The sequence below is a fragment of the Papio anubis genome, chromosome 11, assembly GCF_008728515.1.
Source record: "Papio anubis isolate 15944 chromosome 11, Panubis1.0, whole genome shotgun sequence".
Classification (NCBI taxonomy): Eukaryota; Metazoa; Chordata; class Mammalia; order Primates; family Cercopithecidae; genus Papio; species Papio anubis.
Window position 1 is genome coordinate 59,598,878 of NC_044986.1, and position 27,863 is coordinate 59,626,740.

Here is a 27,863-nt window from a genome sequence, read left to right on the forward strand (position 1 = left end):
TAATCTTTCATCTAGAATTCTACATCCACTCAGGTCTGAGTCAAGTTTGAGAGTAGAATTAAGATATTTTCAGACGAACAGGCCATCAAGTATATTTTAAATGTAGGGTTTTTTATTTGTTTTTAAAGGAGTAAGATATACTCCATTGATACAAGAGAATAAACTAAGACAAGAAATCCAGGAAAAGAATACAGCGAAAGAGAGGCAAGGAAATCATCAAGATGATAGTCACATAAAATCAGGAGGCCTGGAGGGCCAGTACAGATATAAAGGCCTGAGGAAAGATTTCATAAAGAAGATAAAATTGACAGGATACCTAATATACAAACCTGAATGTACTGAAATGATTTTACATAACTTAGGGAGTATCTGATTAATCAGTGGCAAGTACATATCATTAATTCCAAAAAAAATAGTATTTTTCAAGAAATTAAAAGCCAACATATACTAAGTAGCTAACCAAAACCTGTGTTGATATTTTAGAAATAAAACTTTTAAATGTTTACTTTAATGTTCTCTCTTAGGTCTCACGTAGGTTAATTTCTCAAATTACTAATGTTTAATAAGTACTAGTATTTCAAAAGCACAGTCATTACAAACCACTTGTAACTGAAATCTTACTACATACATAAAACAGAAAACTCTAGGAGGGACGGAATTGACAACCAAAATGAGTGACTGAGGCCAAAGTCTCAACCAATCAAGGTTTATTAAGCCAGCTTTAGGGCCCATCCAGGAAAAACCAACACATATGTAACTGTTTTTCCAAAGAGATTTTCAGGAGGTTTCCTATTTATGTATTTCCTTAAAGCAGGGGAGGCATGTAGGAAGAGGGGCAGGTAGGCAGTAAGGTGAATGGTTAAATTCTTGTGAGACTTTAATTGGTATCCAGTAAAAACTATATTTTACATAATATTAGGTGAATGAAGGAAAAGGGGAATAAAGGCAAAATCAATTCCTTGGACATTTCTGGGTCAGTGGAAGAATGACTGTTCTTGTCTCTGTTCTGCACCTGAGAAGATAAGATTGTAAATGATATTATCAGTGTGGCACAGAACAGACCTTAGTTTTAGGAGCTTGACTTAGATTGTAGATCTGAAGTTACAATTGGCATGTATCTGTTTGTGGGAGACCAGCAAAGCATTTGCTTTTCAATGATCTGCGGGGGCAGTCTTTCATAGATGCCTGAGGTCTTTTACTTTTACATGGGGATCTGGTTAAGGCATAATGTTAGTAACAGCTACTCATATGAAAGAGAGTGTTGCATGACTCAGACTCCAGGATTAACTTTCCTTTTGCATAAGGAGTCTGGGAGTCCTGGGATTTTTAATTTCCTTTACAGAATCAAGTCTAGGCTGCTCAGTCACAGAGTACTTGGCACACAGGAAGTAATAAATATATATTTGAATAAATGAAAAGATCATATAAGGAAGTGTCTTCTCTAGATATATTAAAAGATCTCACTGTCCCTTCCTAAATGCCAGGAAGCATGGTCAAATATCTACCACAGAAACTAATGACAAGTAGACCCTAGGTATTCAACTTTAAAATATCGTAACCATTTATAAATGACCCCACAAAACATACAGTGACATACAACATATTATTTCACCAAGGCACAAATTTAATCACATATATTGCATGGCTTTTGTGCAGAGGAAATAGTTGAACGAACTTGGGTGAAGTAAAAAGCATCCACAGTTCAACACATCTATCGATTTCTCCTAAATCTCATCTTTTTGTGATCTCTACTTAGTCTAACATGCTCTACTATTTCTAAAGTAACAAAATGTAACAAAAAAGGTTCTGTTAATACTGTGAAGGAAATGAAGAGTGAATGAGGAGGTGAATGAAAGTGATAATAGCTATAAATGTCAGGACCACTGCTAATACCAAGCTGTCATATGAAGAACTGGAAAAATCTTCCGTAAGAATCCAGAGACGTAATTATTAGTTAATAACAGCGCCACGACTAGAAATCAGTCCTAACTTCTAAGCAAATAAACTTTCCAATATACCTTATTACCCTTTCCTTGAGTTAGCATCTTCTTTTTAAAGACAAAAAATATACTGAGCCCAAACCAGTAATTTTATGTATGATTTTATTATATATTATTTTATATTTTATTATCATACTCTGACTATTTTGGTTTTCATAATACCCCACACTACACTAACTGTTCCAAATTACTTCTTTCTAGGCCCAAGAGAACTCCAGAGCTCTAATGGAGAAAAGTAGATAAGAAAGAGCCATGTCTTCCAACAGGAAACAATCCTAAGCATTTTCAGGTCTTAAGCACTAACTTTCAGTCAACATTAAAACTACTTTTCACGTTGAAACCATGGAGAAAGACAAGACAATCTTGTTACCAATCAGTCTATGTCCCATTTAAGGAAGAAGTTTTGGACTTCTGGTTCTCAGAGCAATGGTTGTTTCCATCCACCAAATTTGTTGTGATTTGTTATGGCAGCCCTAGGAATCTAATACAGTAAGTTTCACAGATATTATACTGAGTGTAAAAGCCACTGAATGATTCCAGTTATATTAAGTTCAACAACAGGCAAATCTCATCTTTGATGATAGAACTGGTATCAGTGGAACAGAGGGGTGGTACAGACTGGGTAGAGGTATCGGGTTAACTACAGTGAGTGAGAAACATTCTTTGTTTTGATCTAAGTGGTAAGTTACGTGAGTAGATACAAATGTGTTACTGATTTTTTTTTTTTTTTTTTTTTTTTTTTGAGATGAAGTCTCACTTTTCTCGCCCAGGATGGAGTGCAGCGGTGTGATCTTGGCTCACTGCAACCTCCACCTCCCGGGTTCACGCGATTCTACTGCCTCAGCCTCCTGAGTAGATGGGATTACAGGTGCCTGCCACCACGTCCAGCTAATTTTTGTACTTTTAGTAGAGATGGGGTTTCACCATGTTGGCCAGGCCGGTCTCGAACTCCTGACCTCAGGTGATCCGCCTGCCTGGGCCTTCCAGAGTACTCAGATTACAGGCGTGAGCCACCACACCTGGCCTGATTTTTTTTTTTTTTTTTTTTTGAGGCAGAGTCTCACTCTGTTGTCCAGGCTGAAGTGCAGTGGTGCAATCTCGGCTCACTGCAACCTCCAACTCCTGGGTTCAAGTGATTCTCCTGCCTCAGCCTCCTAAGTAGCTGGGACTACAGGTGCGTGCCACCACGCCCAGCTAATTTTTTTGTATTTTTAGTAGACACAAGGTTTCACCGTGTTAGCCACTATGGCCTCGATCTCCTGACCTCGTGATCCACCTGCCTTGGCCTCCCAAAGTGTTGGGATTACAGGCATAAGCCACTGCGCCCGGCCCGATTTTTATTTTTTAAATAGAAGATCTTGGCCTTGTTGCCCAGACCGCTCCTGAACTCCTGAGAATTCCTGAGCTCCAGCTATTTGCCTACCTCAGCCTCCCAAAGTGCTGGGATTATAGGCTTGAACCACCATGCCCAGCCAAAAATGTGTTTTTCAAAAACACTAAGAGCTATGTATAATTGACCCTGGAACAATTCAAGGGTTGGGACTGAGGACATCCTGCCCAGTCGAAAAGTTGAGTATAATTTTTGACTCCCCATAAAATTAACTGGTAATAGCCTACTGTTGACTGAAAGTCTAAACAATGACATAAATTGTCAATTAACAAATATTTTATATGTCTATTATATACTGTATTCTTACAATAAAGTAAGCTAGAGAAAAGAAAAAGTTATTATGAGCAAGAGAAAATACATTTACAGTATAATGTACTTATCGATCCCTAAATTTCTGTCTCATGGTATTGAAGTTTGCAAGATTGCACTAAACACCATTAAAAATTATGCAAGGTCTGTGAGAGATCATTTCTTACTGCAATATACTATTTAGTGGAGAGGTGAACTACTCACATGGTAATGTTAGCATCACACTGAGTTTTAAGCAGACACTTGCAACATTTGGGTTCACCAGAGTAAAAACAAGAAGTAGCTAAAAAATTACCACAGCATATACTAAAGTTAATTTTATGCAGTTATGAGTTAACACTGCATCTTTAAGTTTGTTTACATTTCTCTCTACTGTAAATAGTGCCATGTCACATCTCTGTATGGGTAAAGTTCTGATATTTTAACTTTTTGAATAGATTTGTGTATATTTTATGGTAGCAAATGATAAAACTAAGATGTACATATATTTTATACATTTATGACATACCTAACATTTTCTTAATTTTTAAAAAGTATTTCTAGGTTACACAGTTCATCTATCATTTTCAAATTGTTGCAAATCTCTAAAATATACTGCAATATATTTATTTAAAAGTATCTGCATATAAATTGACTCTCAAAGTACAAACCCACCATTGTTCAAGTGTCAACTGCACAGAAGAATAGTATATACGAGGGATGATACTGATTTAATTAAAAGAAATAAGAAAACGGCCAAAACACAAAAAGAGAGCATATCAAAACAATACCACAAAGTAGTTGCTAAATAAACTCCTATTGAAAGACTAAGTAGTTCAGTGTTATCTTAAGACAAGCTATTTTAATCAGGCAGACAAAGATATACAACACAATTTATCAAGTTTAGAATGGTCTCATCTACCAAAGCATATGTATATGTGTGTATCTCTTAAAGAGGTAACAGGAAAAGAGGTTAAAGACAAGCAATCTTCACTGTTTTGATGAGACAGAACTGTTTGGACTTTACCTGGTCTGCTGCTGAATATCAAAAGAGGTTATTATTCTCTTTATGTTTTGCTACCTTAAACATATGGTATTCATGATAAATTTACCTCTGTTATATAACATTCTTAAAATTTATGACATATTATAGTTTAATATGTGTAGATTTTAATATAGGTTTTCCAAGCGGAATTACAAAATAAAGAGACAATCTCATATTGTAGGAAAATTGTAGGCAAATACTGGGAAGGAGGAAGTCTTAGATTTATTCAGTAAAATAGTTTGCTAAACTTCTTTCTGGTGGGGGAAAGACTCTTGATAGCTCTCTTATGCTGCAGGTAACTTTTCTTCTGTTTAGCTAGGAGACAAAAAACGGCTATCAAGTGACAAGATAATGAAAAAGTGTTTTTTTTTTTTTTTTCTCTTGGTAAGAAATACTAAGAAATCTAAATAAAGCAAATATTTTAACTTCAGCAAGTATTTAAACTTTTTTCCCTGGATTTCTCTGTCAATTCAGACTAAAAACCAAATGAGAGAGTCAAAAATGTTTGTGGTAAAAATTAGAGAATTTCAAAATTGCTAACACTGAAAAATACCAGATGAACCAAAGAAGATAAAAGGTTACTTGATTCTATTTAAATGTGAAAAAGAACCACAGTGAAAAGTAACTGATAAATACTGAAAGAATGAAAAATACCTACTTTTACAAAGACATCTGGATTTCTTAAAAGTATGCTATCAATACTGTATTTTTTTTCTTTTTTTTTTGACATGGAGTCTTGCACTGTCGCCCAGGCTGGAGTGCAGCGGCACAATCTCGGCTCACTGCGAGCTCTGCCTCCTGGGTTCATGCCATTCTCCTGCCTCAGCCTCCTGAGTGGCAGGGACTACAGGTGCCCGCCAACACGCCAACAACAGCTAATTTTTTTGTATTTTTAGTAGAGACGGGTTTCACCGTGTTAACCAGGATGATCTCGATGTCCTGACCTCGTGATCCGCCTGCCTCAGCCTCCCAAAGTGCTGGGATTACAGGTGTGAGCCACCGCGCCCAGCCAATACTGTGTATTTTCTTAAAGGTATTAAAAACTAAGAAAACTGAATCTACTAAGCATTCTTAGTATAGTAACAGTTTCTCTTCAACTTTAAAATGTATATTTGAGTCTGTGTGTTTTATATTCTGATTTTAAAATCTCAATTTAGAGATCCCAAGTCTAACCAGGATCACCGTAAGGCTAGAGTTTGTTCCCCATAATTTTCTCAACTCTCACAATGTGAGCACTGTGCTCAAAAGGTAACTGTGATTCCAGTTATTTAGACATACAAGAAAAATCGAGATGCAAGAAAATCAGCCTAACAAAATATGTATTAAAAATTTATTCTGGTCCAAGCACAGTGGATCATGTCTGCAATAACAACACTTTGGGAGGCTGAGGAGGGTGAATCACTTGAGGTCAGGAGTTTGAGACCAGCCTGGCCAACGTGGTGAAACCTAATTTTTCTTTGCTAAAAATAACAAAAAAAAAAAAAACTTGCCGGGTGTGGTGGCGGGACGCCTGTAGTCCCAGCTACTCGGGTGGCTGAGACAGGAGAATCACTTGAGCCCAGAAGGAAGCGAGCCAAGATCAGGCCACTGCACTCCAGCCTGGGTGATAGAGCGAGAAAAAAAAAATTATTCCAACACTAGAGGAAAAAAAAAAGTTGTCTTGGATGAATTGACAAACAATAGGTTGGTATTCCCAACAAGGCCTTAAAAGTGAATTGAATTTAAGTGAATTTTTGCTTTATGTGCTGTGCCAACTTTGCAACTTAATCCTCTTCAGGATACAACTGCACTGACTTTGGAAGTGACTAAATGTAACAGTATGACTTTGTGTAAAAATATGGTTACTTAGAAAACCCCACTTAAGAATAAAATTTTTCCTTATATAAAATGACTATTATTAATATATAATATCACAGGTATTATATATCAGATATACCTCATTAGGATTAAACCTATACATTTTAGTGTCATTATTCAATTTTTTAAAGTTGCCAGTTTACTAAATTATATAACCCTTCTCCATCTAATAAAACCTTATCAGAAAGTACCAATAAGAAAGATTAACTATTATGCAATAATATTAAACAATTATCGATTATGCTTCCTTTAAAACTTTTATATATCAAAATATGAAACTAGTTCTCACTTGTAATATAACTTGTATTACAAACCATTAGTTCAGATCATGTGGATTCAGCAAAACTTTATTATAGGTGTTTGATTTTTAGATTTTAATTCAGCATATTCTTAGAACTCCCATGACCTTTAAAAAATATTTTTATTTTTGTAAAGTGATAGGTACACACAGCCAAAACTTTCAATCATAATCCTCTGGAAGAACTAATTCAGTATATAAACCTAAGACATACAAAATGGTTACAAAACTGTAAAATGAAACTATGTAAGATCATATTCCTTAAATTTTCCTTAAAATCTTCTCATAACCTAACACAATGAAAAGCAACTGCAATGCCCTACAGAAAACAAGCACCTGCAGAAAAAGATACAGTCTGGCAAGTGCTGATACTATCAATTCATCACTTCATTCTTAACATTAAGGCAACTCCTTCCCCTTCCTGTACGCTCAATCCATGAAGTTGAAGAAAACAGAGCTTACAGTGTTTTTGCTGAACTCCCACAACTACACAGCTGAACCCATTTCATTCTCTAAAGAAATACTGTCCTTCAGAGAAGAGGCTTTAAAGTGGATTCATGCAGTATCCTGCTTTTAGCGAGAAGTTCCAGGTAGGGAAACTGCTCTGTGATGCATTTAACCCCTATCAAAAAGCCTCTATTAAAAAATAAAAAAAGCCAACCAAAGATGATACCTGCGATCAAACAAGAACACTAAGATAAGAGAAATTTTACAACGTTTAAATTGTACAGGAAAACATGATCATGGAAAAAATAACACACAAACTCTAATAACACTTAACTACATAGCCAAAAACATTTTAAGTCTCAAAGTAAAACATAATTCACATAACAATCAGCATTTATCTTAGTTTATTTTTTTTTCAATAATAAACATTTAAAAGTCAGCTGAATTGCAATCCATAATTGTAGGAAAAATCTATATCATTTTATCCATGTTTTTCAATGTATCTTTAAAATTTTAGAAAGCATGTGATATTATTTTAAAAAAGCATTTAAACATTTCTTTGGCATGTTATTAAAGCATGAAAGGCCTGTCAAATAACAAGGGGAAAACTGTCTTGTTGGCTGATCATGCTGTGCTGGCAATTTCTCAAACATCTGCTAAAGGTCAGATTTCCACTGCATGAAACCAATCAATGGAACTATACAATTCTCCTACCACTTTAAGAAGCTAAACAAGTAACACTATTTTACATAAGTAATGAAATATAACTTAGCTTTGTAATAAATTGTAGCAAAGCCTACCCCCTCATCACAGAATTCACACATTTTAAAAATGCTTACAAAATTCTATTTGCTAAATTTTAACCGGTTTACTGTATTCACCAAATACGTATACAAAACTCTAATTTTCCGTTGGCAAAAATTAAACAACTGATTTTTCAATTTCACACTGCAAAAAGTGCTGCATGTTCAAACAAAATTTTAAGGATGATTTTAACAGTAAATATTTATGATTTTTTACTAGTCTGAAAACATCTAACAGTGGGTCACTAAGAAGACAGAATCACTTTGCAACTAATTCACATTACTAGTTGAGTTGACACAAGAAACTACATTGTTAAAACTAAACTTGTCACAGGATCATACTGATTTCTCTGTGATCAAAGTGACTGATGTCACCTACTTTGAATACATTTTTTACCCAAACCATCCTGAAAATATTTCACAGTCTACAACTCAGGAAACTTGCCCAATTATTTAAACAAGTAATTGAATGCAACAGGTTATCAAACAATTGAAGTTAAATATATGTTAAGAAGCACGCCCAATGCACATACATAGATGACGTACTACTATACTGAGTTTTTAAGAGCAGAAATTAAATTAAAGCTCAATTTAAAATGCTTTTTCCTTCAAAGTACCACCCTATGTAGTTAAATACTCAAATTGCTACCAAACTTTTATTAAGTATATTATGGCTATAGTGATGACAAAGATTTAAAATATGCCCCTTTTTATAAGCCTATCCAACTACGAATGAACAATTTTAAATTCTGGATTAAAACACTTTGCCAAATGGCCCTCATAAAATTAGTGAGCAAAATCTGAATAATCAAGTGACTACACAAAGACTTGTTAAAAAACTTGTTAACATTTTCATAACATAGTAATCTTGTGCCTCATTTAAAAATATGTTGAAGCTGACTAGGAAACAGATGGCTAAAACTGTCTCTGTGATTATGCTATATTCTACAGAAGTTCCATCATACTGTATATGTTAAATATTTCCTTCCAAACAATGAAAACATAGAGAATTTACTTCTAATGAAACTTGTATTAAGAAAGTTAGGTCCTAAACAATCCACTCCCTTAAGGAATACTGCAAGGCAACTGGAATAAGCCAGTTATTGTCAACAGACCAGTATCATTTTCCTGTGTAACACAGACAAGTTTATTTTTCAGTGAAGTCAACTATTTCAGGTCATAATTTTGCTCTAATAAACCTAATGACTTTATAGAGGCTTAAAATTTAATTCTAAAGAAAGATCAACATTGAGACTACATTAAATATTTTCAAAAAATATTCTCATCACAGAAAGATAAATAACCTTTAGCTTTTAAGGGGCCTAAATCGAAATCATATTCTATTGTATTTTGTTACAGCAGTAGCTCAATAATTTAGATATGCATCAGAATCTAACTGAGGGCTTTTAGAGCAGACTGCTTAGCCATACCACTACAGTTTCTGATTCAGAAGATCTGAGGCAGGATCAGATAATTTGCATTTCAAACAAATTCTCAAGTAATGCCAATGATACTTGGTCTGGGGACCACACTTTAAAAATTACCATACTCAAGGATACTTATAAGATACATCCTGACAAAATATCTAATCTATCACGCATACAGTTTTGAAATTAATCTTTCTTTAACCACATTTAAGAGGCACTAAGTGGTTATTCAGAAATTATCCTATGATTTTCCACTGCCAATAACATCCAAATTTATTATGTCTGGTACTGAAGGTACAACAAATAAAACAATTAGATTTAATCTCAATTTTCCTATATGGCTCAAAAGAAAGTACACCTTCACAATTTTTTCTTAAGTCATGCCAAAACCAGTCAATATTTTCTATGCACTTATCCATCAGACATTATTATGTGCTGAGTTACAAACAATAAAAGGCTTACAGTAGAAAAATAGTAAAAATAAATTTAAAACCCCACCCTACTGAAAGGAGACATAGAAACAAATAATTAAAATATCATGTGGGGGTTTCTGCTTCCTGTGTATTTGAGAACCACCATTCCCACGACCATTAAAAATCTAGATAAGGGGCCTGGCATGGTGGTTCACACCTGTAATCCCAGCATTTTGGGAGGCCAAGGCGGTGGATCACCAGGTCAGGAGTTCAAGACCAGCCTGGCCGATATAGTGAAACTCTGTCTGTACTAAAAATACAAAAATTAGCCAGGCATGGTGGCACGCGCCTATAGTCCCAGCTACTCAGAAGGCTGAGGCAAGGAGAATCACTTGAACCCAGGAGGCGGAGGTTGCAGTGAGCCGAGATCATGCCACTGCACTCTAACATGGGCGACAGAGTGAGACTCCATTTCCAAAAAAAAAAAAATCTAGATAAGGGCCAGGCGCAGTGACCCCTGTCTGTAACCCCCGTACTTTGGGAGGCCGAGGGGGGTGAATCACCTGAGGTCAGGAGTTCAAGACCAGCCTGACCAATGTGGTGAAACCCCGTCTCTACTAAAAAATACAAAAATTAGCAGGGCATGGTGGCAGACACCTGTAATCCCAGCTACTCGGGAGTCTGAGGCAGGAGAATTGCTTGAACCCGGGAGGCGGAGGTTGCAGTAAGTCAAGATCACATCATTGCACTCCAGCCCGGGAGACAGAGCAAGACTCTTGTCTCGAGAAAAAAAAAAAATCTAGGTAAGATATACTTTAAGTTTGGGGGTTTTAAGCCATGTACTAATCAGACAGACAAGAATTACTGAGCCAAGACCTGAAAAGGTGTGAAACCAAGGGAGAGAAATAAGCAAAGCACTGTCAGCTACTTTTGCCCTGGGGTTGAAAGGCCAAGCAATACACTTGGTGGCTTCCACAAAACAGATCTAACAAAGTCCAAATTCAGGGTCCAACAAAGGTAAAGACCCTGATTGAGTTAGAATTCAGAAAGGCTATATCCTGGGAGCAAAGGTGACCCAGAATTAAGTCAGTTATTTTATGGTCTGCGGTCCAGCTTTGAGTAACCAAGGTGGCTTCAAAAATCTCAAATCACACTAAGAAAAGGATAATCGGACAATCCCTATCACCAGGCACCTGGATGAAAGAAATACAAATCCTCTATGAAAACAAAAACAAAAAGGCCAGGCACAGTGGCTCACGCCTGTAATCCCAGCACTCTGAGAGGCCAAGGCAGGCAGATCACAAGGTCAGAAGTTCAAGACCAGCCTGGCCAATATGAGGAAACCCCATCCCTATTAAAAATACAAAAATTAGCCAGGCATGGTGGCGCACGCCTGCAGTCCCAGCTACTCAAGAGGCTGAGGCAGGAGAATCGCTTGAACCCAGGAGGCGGAGGTTGCAGTAAGCCAAGATCATCCCACTGCACTTCAGCCTGGGTGACAGAGGAGATGCTGTCTCACGCACACACACACAAAAATCACCCCAGACATTATTTCTACAACTAATTTTTCAAACGAAGGGACCAGCACACAATCAAAGATAAACAAGTATATGAGAAAATAAGGTGACATGAAGAAAAACCAGCAGAATCAATAACAAAATTTTAAAGTATTTCTGTAAAACTAAATGCCAACATAGTACCACATACGAAAATTTGTGAACACAGTGTAAGAATAAAGGGGAAAATCTAAAGGCTCAAATGGGCCTTTAAGGCCCATTTAAAGACTAAAAAAGGGCTGGGTATGGGGGCTCACACCTTGTAATCCCAGCAGTTTGGGAGGTGGAGGCAGGTGTAGCATAGATTGCTTGAACTTTGTAGTTCAAGACCAGCCTGGACAACATGGCAAAACCCTGTCTCAACATAAAATACAAAAATTAGCCAGGCATGGTGGCACACACCTTTAGTCCCAGTTACGTGTGTGTGTGTAGGGGCAGGGGGCAGGGGCTGAGGCAGGAGGATCACTTGAGCCCGGGAATCCGAGGAGGCAACGAGCCATCTTCGCACCTGTCTCGGTAACAAAACGAGACCCAGTCTCAAAAATAATAAATGAATAAATAAAATAAATAAATAAAGGAGGCTAGGAAAGAATGAGTTAGGAATCCACTTGACAAAATTAGAAAGAGAACTGCAAAACAAACTCTATGAAAGTAAAAGGAAAGAAAATAAAGAACAGAGTAGAAATCAACAAAGTACAAAACAAACATTGTATAATGGAGACCGAAAAACCAAAATTTGCATTTTTGAAAATATTAATGAAACTGATAACTTACTGGTGAGACTTAGAAAACCCAAGCAAGACAAAAAAGTGAAAAAGACACTGCAGCAGATCTTACAGACATTGCTTATAAGATGCAAACTTAGGCTGGGCACGATGGCTCACGCTTGTAATCCCAGCACTTTGGGAGGCCAAGGCGGGCGTATGGAAGTCAGGAGTTCGAGACCAGCCTGACTCACATGGTGAAACCCCGTCTCTACTAAAAATACAAAATTAGCCGGGTGTGGTGGCTCACGCCTGTAATCCCAGCTACGCAGGAGGCTGAGGCAGGAGAATTGCTTAAATCCGGGAGGCGGAGGTTGCAGTTAGCTGAGATTGCACCATTGCACTCCAGCCTGGGCAAGAAGAGTGAAACTCCGTCTCAAAAAAAGAAAGAAAAAGAAAAAAAAAAGATGCAAACTTAGCTGGCAAAACTATATAGAGCAAAGCAAGAAAATTATTGCCATAAAGTTGGCAATTATCTCTAAGTAGAAGAAAAGATTTGTGATGGCTGAGAAGTTGAAACTGTGGAGGTTCTGGAGTGTTGGAAAGATTTGTGATGGCTGAGAAGTTGAAACTGTGGAGGTTCTGGAGTGATGGCAACGTTCTAGTTCTTGATCTAGGGGATAGTTACACAGGTGTTCTTCATAATGACTGAGTTGCACATTTGTACTTTGTGCACTTTTTCTGTTATTATTATGAACTGCTGTGCTCCTTTCCCCCAATTCATATATTGAAGTCCTAATCCCTGATGTGACTGACTGACTATATTTGGAGATAGGACCTTTTTTTTTTTTTTTTTTTGAGATGGAGTCTCGCGCTGTCACCCAGGCTGGAGTGCAGTGGCCGGATCTCAGCTCACTGCAAGCTCCGCCTCCCGGGTTCACGCCATTCTCCGGCCTCAGCCTCCCGAGTAGCTGGGACTACAGGCGCTGCCACCTCGCCCGGCTATTTTTTGTATTTCTTAGTAGAGACGGGGTTTCACCGTGTTAGCCAGGATGGTCTCGATCTCCTGACCTCGTGATCCGCCCATCTCGGCCTCCCAAAGTGCTGGGATTACAGGCTTGAGCCACCGCGCCCGGCCAATAGGACCTTTAAGGAGATAATTAAGAATAAATGAGGTCATATGGGTGAGACCCTGAAGTGAAATCTGATTAAGACTGGCATCCCTATAAGAGGAAGAAATATCAGAGCTTCACTTCCTCTTTGCTTCTTTTACCCTGTCACACATAGAGAAGGCCGTGTGAGGACATGGCAAGAAAGCAGCCTTCTGCAACCCAGGAAGAGAGACAACACTAGAAACCAACCCTGATGGCACCGTGATCTTGAATTTGTGGCCTCCAGAACTGTGAGAAAATTAATTTCTGTTTTTAAGCTACCTGTCTATGATATTCTGCTATGGCAACCCTAGCAAACTAATACAGTCCCATATCACTTTTTAAAAGATCACAAATACAAGGTGATAAAATTTAAAGATAAAAATACAATGAAACATTTTTTGAGATCATAGAGGAGACAGAGACCATTTATTATAAAAACAATGTGTATTTAAAAAGAAGGGGCTGGGCGTAGTGGCTCACACCGTAATCCCAGCACTTTGGGAGGCCAAGGTAGGTGGATCACCTGAGGTTGATAGTTCGAGACCAGCCTGGCCAACATGGTGAAAACCCCGGTTCTACTAAAAATACAAAAATTAACCATGTGTGGTGGTGTACACCTGTAATCCCAGCTACATGGGAGGCTGAGGCAGGAGAATGGCTTGAACCTAGGAGGCGGGGTTGCAGTGAGCCAAGATCACGCCATCGCACTCCAGCCTGGGAGACTCCGTATCAAAACAAACAAACAGACAAACAAAAGACAATGAAGTCATCCCCAATGCATATCTTAGCCACAGGTTACTTACTATCCTTACGAAAATCTCATTTCACAAGAAAGAAAATGAAAAAGCTGTATAAAGTTTGTTGTTGTTTTTTTTCCTTTTCACTACTAGTTTTACAAGTCTTACTCTCGGTATCTATATCTAGTATAAGATAATATTTTCTCCAAAAGAGAAAAAGACAGAAAATTAGTAAGGTACTTGGCTTCACCTCCATTACTGATTTAGCATAGTTAAAAATATACTTTATCATCAAGTATAAAACTACCAATCAGATGTTTTAATATTCCCTTTGCTTCTATTATTTCCTTTAAAAGTACACAGATTCAAAAATAACTTTAAGACATCCTCGTTAAAAATAAGTATCATGGTTTATAATGTGGTTTCTGTATGTAAGTAATGCCGGCCACACTTATAACAGCATTTGCTATACACAAGTCTTTAAGATCTATTAAGACAGTGGACAACTCATTGCGGTGGCGGCGGCAGATGCTTGGGCACGGTGCAGTGGTGACTCGAGCTACGAGCCTGGTGGCAGTTGTTCACCAAGCTCCGGCCCCCGCGTGTCTCCCAGGCTCCACACCCCTGATGCTACACAGGTGCTGAGACCACTCCGGCCGGGACAATGGTCAAGTATTTCCTGGGCCAGAGCGTGCTCCAGAGTTCCTGGGACCAAGTGTTCGCCAACTTCTGGCAGCAGTACCCGAACCCCTATAGCAAACATGTGTTGACAGAAGACACAGTACACCAGGCAGCGACCGCTGACCAGAAACTGCTGTCCCGGCGACTCCTGACCAAGACCAACAGGATGCCCCACTGGGCCAAGCAACTGTTTCCTGTCAATGTTGTTCACTTGGTGTACATCCTGAAGGACTCTATGTGGACCCACAGAATCAGACCATGACCACCTTCACCTGGAACAACCACCATGCCCGGCTGATGGTGGTGGAGAAACAATGTATGCACTGTGTAAACTCTGACAACAGTGGCTGAACCAAAATCTGCAGGGAAGTCTGGGTCTCCTCTAGCTTATTTGGTGTTACCAGAGATGTCCAGGAATTTGGTCTTGCCCGGTTCAAAAGCAACGTGATCAAGACTATGAAGGGTTTTGAATATATCTTGGCGAAGATGCAATGCGAGGTCCCTTCTAAAACACTTGTTGAGACAGCCAAGGAAACCAAGGAGCACGCAAAGGAGATGGCACTGGTAGCTACAGAGAAGGCAAGGACCTCACCAGCAAGGCAGCCACCTAGAAGCAGCAGCAGCAGCAGTTTGTATAGCCAGCCCACCACCACCACAGCATCCCAGACAGTTTGGTTTAGCCCCCTCTGCCCTCCTCTCCACTGTACTTTATCATTAAAAATCAACTTCCAGCCCTAAAAGTACATTTATTTATTTATTTATTTATTTATTTATTAAGACAGCTGATCAATTACTTTACCAAACAACATAGATTTAATGAAGGAATTCATATGAGAGGACAGGACTAAAAAAACAAGTCACCTTAAAAACAGGAAAACATTTTTCTTTTCACAGTAAAGGAATTATACCTATTACTTTTTAAAAATGAAATTCTCTTTTGTAAATGTATATACTTAGTTTATGTACTAAGAATATTCTTTGTAACTCTGATTTCAATTACACAGTGCCAGTAAAGAACATTTTTCTCTAAGTTAACTTGCATTAATATTGACAGAAGATCAATTAACTAAATTTTACAAATTATTTCACAAAGATTACAAAAGACTCACTCATTACAAAACATTCACTACCTGAAATGTCAGAACAGTGTTCAACAGGTCAAAGACATCAACTGAATGTTTCTATAGTTCTGATCCTTAAAATTCCTTTCTTGATGTAGTAGGAACTAAATTTGCACAGAAGCAGAACTTTGGAATACATGAGAAACTTTTCAGTGACTGTAAGCAGAAACACGTACTGGAATAAAACCATTCTTCAGTTCAAGTTACCACTGATCATGATTACCTCACCAGCTAAGAGTATGGAAACAAAACATACAAGAAAATTAAGACCAATGAAAAAAAGGGAGGAAACAATAAGGGCAAGAAACTAAAACTCAAAAATGCTAATTGTTGAATACCATGTATCTTATATTTCCCTTATCTTTGACTTTTATCTAAGTACTTCTGAAATATCTATACTATTATAATACTTTTATTTAAGTCTCAGAATCTAACAAGAAAAAAATACTTAGTCAAGGTAAGCCAGGTTATGCAGCTACACAAAGAACCATAAAATCTCTGTGGCTTAAAATAAAATTTCCTTCTTCAGGCTGTCCATTGCTTATTGACAGGTCTTTTTTTGTGGGGGGGGGGTGGGGGATGGAGTTTCACTCTTGTTACCCAGGCTGGAGTGTAACGGCACAATCTCGGCTCACCGCAACCTCTGCCTCCCGGGTTCAAGCGATTCTCCTGCCTCAACCTCCCAAGTAGCTGGGATTACAGGCACGCACCACCACGCCTGGCTAATTTTGTATTTTTAGTAGAGACAGCGTTTCTTCACGTTGGTCAGACTGGTCTCGAACTCCTGACCTCAGGTGATTCGCCCACATCAGCCTCCCAAAGGCCTGGGATTACAGGTGTGAGTTACCGAGCCCAGTCTGACAGATCTTTTTTAACTCAGGGAATATCACCTCAAAATGTTGCCTCAGGATCCAAGGACGGAAGAAAAAAAAAGAAGACAGCTCTGAAGATCTCATACTGGAACTTAAATACTACAGCAACATTAGGATGCACAATTTTCTTTCATACATCTGTTTTTCTCACAACTCACTTATTGGCCAGAGTTAGTCACAGCCCCTAACATGAAGGATGAGAACAAAAACTATTAGGTAAACAGCATTAATGACCAACACAGAGGCATAAAAAGAGTTGATACAATGTTACATAGGCTTTCAGATTCAAGGCAAAATTTAAAGCAGCCTGCAAGGAAAATGTTATGAGCAAAGGTCTTTCTTATTCTAAAACATTTGCCAGTTGAGAAAGCAGCACCTTGCCATCTCAAACAAGTATGAATACTCAGCACAAAGTAAAAATCCCAAAGCAAAAAAAAGACTCTTTCATCACTATGCCTATTATAGCACTATATTACTACAATTAAGAATGTTTATGATTTTAGTATCTCTAACTGAATGCTCCAACAGCATTTAAATTCACCCACTCAACTTCGTCTCAAGAGACCATCCATATATATTCAACAAACCTATTCGGAGTTCCTACTGTGAGCTACTTGCTATCCTAGTCATTATAACCAGGGAAGTAAGCTCTTATCTAAGGACTAAAAACTCTATCCCATTTCTAAATATCCAGATTCAATATTAAGAATAAAAAATCATGCTTATTTATGCACAACTATTTCTAAAGTCACTTTTTTAAAAAAGTTGGTATGGTTCCAAGACAACTCAATGGGGGAAAGAAGAGTCTCTTAAATAGTACTGGGACAACTGGGTTTCCATATACAAAAAAATAAAGTTGGGAAATTACTTCACACCATATACAAAACTAACTCAAAACAAATCAGAGACCAATATGTAAGACCCAAAACTACCAAACTCCTAGAAGAAAACACAGAAGAATATCTTTGTGACATTGAGTTGGGCAATGGTTTCTTAGATGTGACACCAAAAGCACAAGCAACAAAAGAAAATATAAATTGGGCTTCATCAAAATCAAGAGAGTGAAAAGACAAGCTACAGAATAGAAGAAAGTATTGCAAATCATTATCTGATAAGGAAGTTGTCTTAACAACATGCTACAATATGAATAAATCTTGAGAGCATTATATTAAGTGAAAGAAAGCTAGATGCAAAAGGGCACAGATTATATGATTTCATTTATAAGGAATGTTCACAACAGACATTTCCACAGAGACAGAGAGTAGATAAGTGGCTGCCAAGGGGCTGGAAGTGGCAGGAGGAGGAAAAGAAGTGACTGCTAATGGATAGTGGGTTTCCTTTGGGGGTATTCTAAAATTAGATAGTGGTCATGGTTGCACAACTCTGTGGTATATTATAAATCAATGAATTTTATAAGGTTGAATGTTATGCTATGTAAATTGTATCTCAAACTACGTAATTTATTTATTTTAGAGACAAGAGCTCACTCACTGGAGAGCAGTGGCATGATCACAGGTCACTGCATCCTGGAATTCCGGGGCTCATGAGATCCTCCCACCTCAGCGTCCCAAGTAGCTGGGACTACAAGGTGTGCAACACCATACCGGCTAATTTTTGTTTTGTTTTGTTTTGTTTCGTTTGGTGAAGACGAACTCCTGGGTTCCTGCGATCCTCCCACCTTGCTTCCCAAAGTGTTAGGAGTATAGATGTGATCCACTGACCCTGGCAAAACTATTTTTTAAAAAAAGTGACAATGGCTCAACACCTATATTAGATAACAATAAAACCAGTGCAGATGGTGATGAAAAGCCAACAAATTCAGGAATTATAGACTTTATAACCAAGTATATCTACTGGCTTGTGAAAGGAGAAAATGACAGAGTATAAACAATAAAATATTATAACATATACTGACTTACAAACATTAATCACTTTTCCTGCCTTCAAAACATCTGAAGGGGACAACAATCATCTCATTCAAAAAGACCAACTTAATTACTGAGGAAGTTAAGAAAATAAAAGCTAAGGGAAAAAAAATAAGATTAATGTACCAAAATATATACGAATGACATATGGTAGTTTATGCTTTCAGAAGGGACATAGGGAAAATGAGGAGGCCAACCTATGGGTATAACAGAAGGCTCCTAAAGTATGGTGGTTTCTGAGGTAGGGACTTCAAGTTGCAAATACAGTATCCATCTACTCCTGCTTTCTTACCAAAAGAACACTGATTTTGCTAGGGGGGCAATAATGGACTATCCTAAAATTTTTAAGGTTCTGGAAGACAGAAATGATAATATGACATAATTCTGGTAAATAAGATGTAATATTTGAGATGACTTGGGGTGAGTTTTAGAAAGCTCCTTGACTAGGGGGGCAAACTAAAGTGATGTTGTAACTCAGGGTCCCCAGGTTTTTGGGTATTCACTGTGAAAAAGTACCCACACTTGTGGCCAGGCGCAGTGGTGCACGCCTATAATCCCAGCACTTTGGGAGGCCGAGGCAGGCGGATCACGAGGTCCAGAGATGGAGATCATCCTGGCCAACAAGGTGAAACCCTATCTCTACTAAAAGTACAAAAATTAGCTGGACATGGTGGTGCATGCCTGTAGTCCCAGTTAATCAGGAGACTGAGGCAGGAGAATCGCTTGAACCCAGGAGGCAGGGGTTGCAGTGAGCCAAGATCGCACCACTGCACTCCAGCCTGGAAACAGAGCGAGACTCCCTCTGAAAAAGAAAAAGAAACTGTTGTAACTTTTTGTAACTGTTGCACCTTGAGTTCTTGTAGTTTCAAGAAGTTCAGGAAAGAAGCTTGACCCAGTGGTTGGGTACAGAGTTTGCCTAAATTGGAGATTAACTTTTGGCAAACTCTCCTCACTACCATACTAAAATCCCCACCCAGGAAGTAGCTTATGTGCCATTTTCTATACATCTGATGTATGTAAAAGCATGATAAATGTGCCTGCACTGCCTTTATTCCACCTCTAATACAATGACTCAGCTAACTAGCCCGGGTGTTCACCTTTGGGGAAGCATTGTCTTTGGGACTATCCCTAGTGTACTCCTTACTTGGTGCAAGTAATAAAATCTCCCTGTTAAACCCTACTTGGTTGTGGTCACTGGACTTGTCACCCACCAAGTGACTGAACCTACCCATTGTGTGCCTAACAACATGAGCCTTCTTGCCCTTTTCTGCTTCCTCCTCCTTCCTGCCTGGAGCTGAACTAAGGAAGACAACAACAGTATGAGCTATATTGTAACTGACCATGAGGAAAAGACCAAGAGAATAACAGCCCAGTTTTCAACAGCCCTGGCATCCTTAAATGATCACATCAACTCTGGAATGTCTACTTCTGGACTTAGAAGGAAAACCTTATCTATTTTGTTTAACCACTGTTAATTGGCATTGAGGAAAAAATACCATGAGACAAAAACTTGAAAAGATCAGATAAAAGTTCATAATAAAAACACAGAGACCTAGAACAGCCATAAGAAGCGTACAACATTGTTAATGTTTATTTTACAGAACTTTTAGATTATACCTAAAAACAGAAATTCACAGACAGAATACCTAAGATGACGACCACAATGCTACGAATATTCCTTAAACTAACTTTCATGACAATTCTAAGACTAACTGAATGCTTTCCTTACATAAGAGATCTCAGTAAAGAAAAGGTGACGCTTTCATTAACTGTCCTGAGCTCTTCTCTTCACTGTCAACCTACCATAGGTTATAAACACAATAAATATAATCTGTTTTCCTATATACATGGATCTCAAACAAGGAATTTATGTATTTTATTATTATTATTATTATTTTTGAGATGGAGTTTTGCTCTTGTTGCCTAGGCTGGAGTGCAATGTCGCAATCTTGGCTCACCGCGACCTCTGCCGCTCCCACTGTGGTTCAAGCGATTCTCCTGCCTCAGCCTCCCGAGTAGCTGGGATTGCAGGCAAGCGCCACCATGCCCAGCTAATTTTGTATTATTAGTAGAAATGGTGTTTCTTCATGTTGGTCAGGCTGGTTTCGAACTCTCAACCTCAGGTGATTCGCCTGCCTTGGCCTCCCAAAGTGCTGGGATTACAGGCTTGTGCCACCACGCCCGGCCTAAGGGATTTATTTATTTATTTAGGTATCAAGAATTTAAAAAACAGCAGCAATGGCTTAACTGTAACATCAGGAATAACTAATAATTCAATTATCATTCACAAACCATGATGATAATATTTGTATCTTCTCAATGACAAATTTCAAACTCAAACTCTACTGGGTAAGAAACAATATGCTTTTTTTTTTTTTGAGACAGGGTCTTGCTTTGATGCTTAGGCTGGAGTGCAAGGGTGCGATTATGGCTCACTGCAGTCTCGACTTTTGGCACTCAAGTGATCCTCCCACCTCAGCCTCCCTAGTAGCTAATACTACACGCATGTACCACCACAGTTAATTATTTTTTGTACAGATGGGGGCCCACTATGTTACCCATGCTGGTCTTGGACTCCTGGCCTCAAGCAATCCTCCCACCTCAGTCTCCCAAAGTGCTGGGATTATGGGTATGAGCCACTGTACCTGGCCCATACAATATAAATTGAGTTCCCAAAAAAAGGAAAAATTAAGGTAACAATTTAGAGAGGGTATGCTCTGACTAAACTAGGAATCTTTTCAGCTCCAGCTAAATGCTGAAATGCAAACAAAATATTACAGTATAAACGTATCAAAAGAAATCCCAAATCCAGTTTTTATGTTTAATGTCCCCCAATTTAAATTGTCATATAAACCAACAAAACACTTCCACAAACCAGTATTTTGCAGCTTTGGGGCTAACATCTATTGGGTACCCAATACGTACATTTTATTTAAATTTTAATAACAAAAATCTAAAATTTCATAAGCAGACTTCTGTTTTCAGTGAGATGAATTAGCAGAGTTGGCATTTATGTTTCTGCCTGAAACAACAAAAAACCTGGAAAAAATAGATGAAACAATTTTTAAGATGCAACATATGTTAACAAAGGGCAATGGACTAGGTTATGGGAGACATATTATGTAAGCTTTCTGATCACACCAGTTTAACTGACTGAAGAGTTTCCAAACTATCCTGCAAAGAAGGGGGAAATCACATGGGATTCAGGAGCCTTTGTAAGTCAAGGACATAAGGCTAGAAAGAAGTCCAGGGAGGTTAAGACTCTGGAGTTTTCAGGACACAATACCAGAGAGGAATAAGCTACCCAGAGAGGAAGATTTCCAGAGGAGGTTCTCTCTAAGCAATGAGATAAAGATTGACCAACCTGGGCCAGACATGGAGGATCACGCCAGTATCTCTAGCACTTTGGAAGGCCAAGGCGAGAAGGATCATTTGAGCCCAGGAGTTCAAGACCGGCCTGGGCAACAAAGTCAGAGCCCATCTATTTAAAAAAAAAAAATCGACCCAGCCTATGTGCTTAACTTAAGAAGCTACACAAATGTGGATGAAACAACAAAGAATCAGACATTAAAATTCTTTTAAGTTCACCTGAATTTGGAATAGTTCCTGTTCCCAACAGTTGGAGTGATTAACTTCATAATTTACAGGGCACTGAAAGACTCAGAAGGATTTGTAACGGACAAAAAATTGCCCTAGACTAAAACGTGCTCTAAAATGCCCTCCTCACAACACTTCCTCATACCAATAGTGTATCTTTAGAACACCAATTAAAATCTCACATGTCTGTGAAACAGCCTACACAGAAATGTTTTGTCTCTATTGAACAATGCACTCAAGTATTTGCATTTGGAATAAATCATTTCCTGACCTGTAAACTTCTCATATAAATTATCTTTTATCATTCAGCTGAGATTGTAACTTGCACTCCTTTACTACAACAGTGCCTTACAGATCAATTTGCTGTTTTCTGTGTACATGCCAGTCCAGTATGTAACACATTGCTATTTTAGTGAGGTTCACGTTCATTTCACAAACAAAATCTCCTGCTTGAACAATTTCTAGCTTTGGCTTATTTTTTCCAGAAAAGAAACAGTTGTACTTTTAATAGGCTGAATAATTGAAAAGTGGGAGGGAATGACTGAATAAATCAAATAAGTAGAACAGAGACAAAATTAATATTTAATTTGGAAAAATTATAGTAAACACAGATTGTAACAACAAATAGTGCAAGAAATGGAAAATGAAAAACTTGGAAACGAAATTTCTAATTTCTGAGGATTAATATTTATTTCTAAGTTTTAGAATATTCTACAGGTTCACAGTGTCCTGCGTGGTGACTCCTGAATTCAAGCTGAAAATGACTTAAGAGTGTGGCAATGCCGGCACAGTGGCTCACACCTGTAATCCCAGCACTTTGGGAGGATGAGGCGCGTGGATTGCTTGAGGTCTGGAGCTCGAGACCAGTCTGGCCAACATGGTAAAACACCATCTCTACTAAAAATACAAAAATTAGCTGGCATGGTGGCATGGACCTATAATCCCAGTTACTCAGGAGGCTGAGATATGAGAACTGCTTGAACCCAAGAGGCGGAGGTTGCAGTGAGCCAAGATCACACCACTGCACTCCAGCCTGGCCAACAGAGCAAGACTGTCTCAAACAAACAAACTAAAAAAGAGTGTGGCAAATACTTGAGTACTCTCGCTAAATAAATACCAAATATGGTGGAAAGGTTAGATTCTATATTCAAAGGCAAAACCCTGAGATATTTTTACCTTATAGTTTTATATTCTATCAACAACAGTGCGTTGGAAGGCATTAATGTCTATGAAAGAGAAAAAAGAAGTGACTTCAATATGCAATATGTAATCACAGGCCTTGAGATTATATGAGGAGGCAGGAGGTGTTAAAGAGTACTAAAAATGCCTATTTAAGTAGCAGCCGAATTCAACACAACTTTCTGTTCTTCTTCACAACTGCAAATTTTGTAAGCTAACCATAAATATTCAGTTGAATACATGAGGAATAACAATTCTTCAAGTACCTTATTTTCACATAACAGTTTCACAGTGCCACAGTGAGGTAAACAATGACTCCAGCTCTTACATTCCCCAAAATAAAATCACTCTTAATATCTCCTCTGAAGCTACTTACTAGTTCTCTTGTATAGTGGTGTGGCCGTTTCCTCTACCATGATTTCAGACTTCTCTCATCTCTAAAAATCAGTACCTTGAAATACGAACAGCAGACTGTACTAACCTACTACCCTCAACCAGTCATTCACCACACTCATGCATATCCTAACAAGTTATTCATCACGCCATTCAGTATTATTTCTGTCCTAGTTTCTGTCCAGTAATCATTTCTGGTGATTTCAGTATCCACAGTGATGACTGTTTTAATTATTCAATTTCTCATTTTTTTGATTTCCTCTTCTTTAATGATTTTGTCCTCAACCTTATCTCAACCACTGACTTACCATGGCATAGTCTAGGCCAGAGGATCTTTAACTTTACTCAGGCAATGTAAATCTATGGACCATCCTTTCAGACATAAGAAATCCTATCTTAAACCCTTATAATGGCCCCAAACAGCAATCCCTCAAAAATCTCGATTTCAAGCATCTTTCTCTCAGGACACCAACTCCTATTTTTCCATTTCACATTCAAGTTCCCCTGGACCTAAGATTCATTGATCTCAACACCATTTCATTGTTACTCATCTCTCATTTTCTCACTTTTTTGCTCACCAAATGTAAAATCCTAGGTCTATTATTAGAATAATTCATTTGCCCATCTCTGAATGCATCTTAGTTTTCCAGCCAAACCCCAATCATCATTAAATCCAACTCTCCACCTACTTTGCTTCCGTATCTAATCAATCAGCTGAACACAGCTGGAGATGAGTGACTGTAGGGAAATGAACGATGAATTCATCAAAGATTAACAATGTCAGTTAAAAAATCATGATCAATGTCAAGTCAGCCTTTGTTGTACATAATTTCCTTATTTCATTCAATCTCTACTCCCCTAGATGACAATTTCATAACTTCTCTTCTCAAATCCTATCAGCTGCTTTTTCACTAAAAAGCAGAAGCAATCAGATTTCCACAAGCTCTCACCTCTCTCACTACCTAGCTACCTACAGCGATTCCCAAATACAGTATATCTTCCTTCTCTTCTGTTACTAGGGAGTACGTTTATAGCACTATCTAAGGCCAACTCTGTTACTACCCAAAGACAGGGTTCCAGTAATTCCTCCTTAATTGCATCATCAACTTAATCCTATCTCTGAATTGTTTTCATCAACATACAAATATGGTATATTGTATTCCATTTTACAAAATCTCATCTTCCTCCTAAAGCTCTGCTCCATTTCTCTTTTTCCCAAATGCCTTGTCTACAATCTGTCTCCAATCTACTACCTCCAATTCTCTATTAAACTCACTTTATCAGGCTTTTGTTCCCACTATCACACTGAAACTGCTGATCAAGGTTACCGACGACTCATTAGCTAAAACTGAATTGTAGCTTCTCAGCCTTAATCTTACTTCACACTAAGCAGCATCTGACACAACCGGTAATCCCTCCTCTTCGAAACACTTACTCCACTAAGCTTTCTGAACATCACTTCTGGACTTCATACCTCCCTGTCCCTTTCTCATCTACCTAATCTTTAAAAACTGCTCCAGGATTTAACACTTAGGTATGTTCTATATTCACTCTCTACATCAACTCAATTCAGTCTGATAGCTTTAAATGCCATTTATATACTAACTACTCCCAGATTCTCCAGCCTAGACCTCTCCCTTGAACTAGCAAACATGATACTTTAAGTAACTGCCTGTCTAAATAAGCATCTCAAACTAGACATATCTAAAAAGACAGATTCCTAATCGCCAGTATTATTACCACTATCACCACCACTCTCCAAAAGGTCTGCTCCTCCAGTTAATTCTCATCTGAAAAAAAAAAAAAAAATGGTAACTCTATGTTTTGCAGGAGCCAAAACCTTAGAACCCATCTTTAACCCTGTCTCTCACATCAGATGCAATTCAGCAACCCACTCTTATCAATTCTGTGTTGGAAATAAATATGAATCTGAGCATTTTTCATCACCTCTACCACTGCTATCACCGTGATCTAATGCTATCACAGAATCATTACAATTGCCTCCTAACTGCTCTCCCTACTTCTGCCTCACCACATACCCCAAGAGTCTACTATCAACAAAGAAAGTAGAGGGATCCTTTTAAAACCACCTCGTTCATGCCTTCCCATCTCATCCAGAATGAAAGCTTAATCTTACAATGGTCTATAAGGTCCTTCACAAACTATCCCCTGCCATCCTGTTCCCCTTCTGATCTTTTCCTTCTCCTCTCCCACTTTCCACTCCTCTCTCACCATACCACATTCACTGCTCCTCAAATATGCTAGGCTTATTCCCAATCTCAGGGGCTGTGTACTTGTTCTTCCTTAGGCCTGGAATACTTACTCCAGACATCTACGTGACTAGCTTCCTTGTTTTCCTCAAGTCTTCACTCAAAAGTCACCTTCTTGGAGAGGCATTCTCTGGCTATCTTATCTAAAATGTCACCTCCATCCCCTCAAAATTCATGTTTTCATTTTCCTTCCTGGCACTTATCTCTATCTTACATACCATTCATCATACTCACTTATCTTCTTATCTTTTGTCTCTCCCTCTATAAACTGATTTCCATAAGGGCAGCAATTTGGTCCACTTTGTTCACTACTGTATTCCCAGTGCCTGATATGTACAAGGCATGCAATAAGTATTTGCTGAATGGATTTTACATGTAGGATTGCCCCCTCATACTTCCATCTTTAAATCCTATCCAACACCTGTCAAAGACTAAATAACACTGATATTTGAAGATGCTTGGGTGAAAATGGTCTTCAAATACCACAGGATAAAGTATTAATGCCCATTAGTACATACTCAAAATTCTATCATTTTATAAAGCTGTATTTTTAGACCTCAGTAGCTTTCTTCTCATAGAAACAAAAGTAAGTTATTGTGTAATGTTCTGTCCGTGGCTTTCACTGAGAATTATTATCTTTTAAAAGCCATATGAAGAACCTCCATACAAACCACAAAACCATTATAAACATCACTATTAATTACAACATTTGATACTACTTAAAGAAAAATGCGTTCTTTTTTAACTCAGAGCCAGGAAAAACAATCTCTTAAAAATTTATTTATTTCATTATTTACTAAATATATCCCTGACTCTCACCAACTCCACACAAGTAATAAATTTCAGAATTAAACACTTATCATTTGTTCACAAATTTAAGTTGAGGAGATTTCTACTGAACCACCTCAGTTTACATGGATGTTTTTTAAGGTCTTATTTCTATTTTGTCAATCTTATTCATAGTTACCCTTAACAAAAGTCACCTCAAATTATTTTATTTAGGTAAATAATTGACAAACAGACCATATAATTCTCTAATTCTATCACACATAAAGAACACGTAGGTCATAAAAAAGTCACTTATATGCCATGAAATCACTTCACTGACATATACACTGCAGTCCTTCTAGTCAATAGTTTATTTTTTTTAAGTAATTTGACATAACAAAGTTAACTAGGAAATGATTTCCCTATCAAGGATGATGATACAAGGATGATGATACCTACCAATAACAGAAAAGTGCATATGTAGCAAGGGAATGAGATACAATGATGCCTAAGGTGACAGTGAGATACGAAAGCAACCTTAATCTACAGACAGTACAAAGACACTGAGAAACATAGGCACATTACAGAAAACTAACCAGAATTACTGATGGATATTTTTTCAATATCTATTGCCCACTTTGGGAGGCCAAGGTGGGCAGATTACCTGAGGTCAAGAGTTTGAGACCAGCCTGGCCAACATAGTGAAACCCCATCTCTACTAAAAATACAAAAATTAGCTGGGCATGGTGGTGGGCGCCTGTAATCCCAGCTACTCAGGAGGCTGAAGCAGGAGAATCACTTGAACCTGGGAGATGGAGGTTGCAGTGAGCGGAGATCGCACCACTGCACTCCAGCTTGGGTGACAAAAGTAATACTCTGTCTCAAAAGAAAAAACTTTAAAAAATTAAAAAAATATATATATATAGAGAGAGAGAGAG

The 27,863-nt window shown here is 38.1% G+C and overlaps 1 protein-coding gene and 1 pseudogene across 10 annotated transcripts in view; one reads left to right on the forward strand and one right to left on the reverse strand.

Annotated features, from left to right (window-relative positions):
- Positions 1-27,863, reverse strand: part of JMJD1C (jumonji domain containing 1C) — a 365,523-nt gene that overhangs the window by 254,818 nt on the left and 82,842 nt on the right. The window lies entirely within an intron of this gene.
- Positions 14,784-15,438, forward strand: LOC108587628 (annotated as a pseudogene).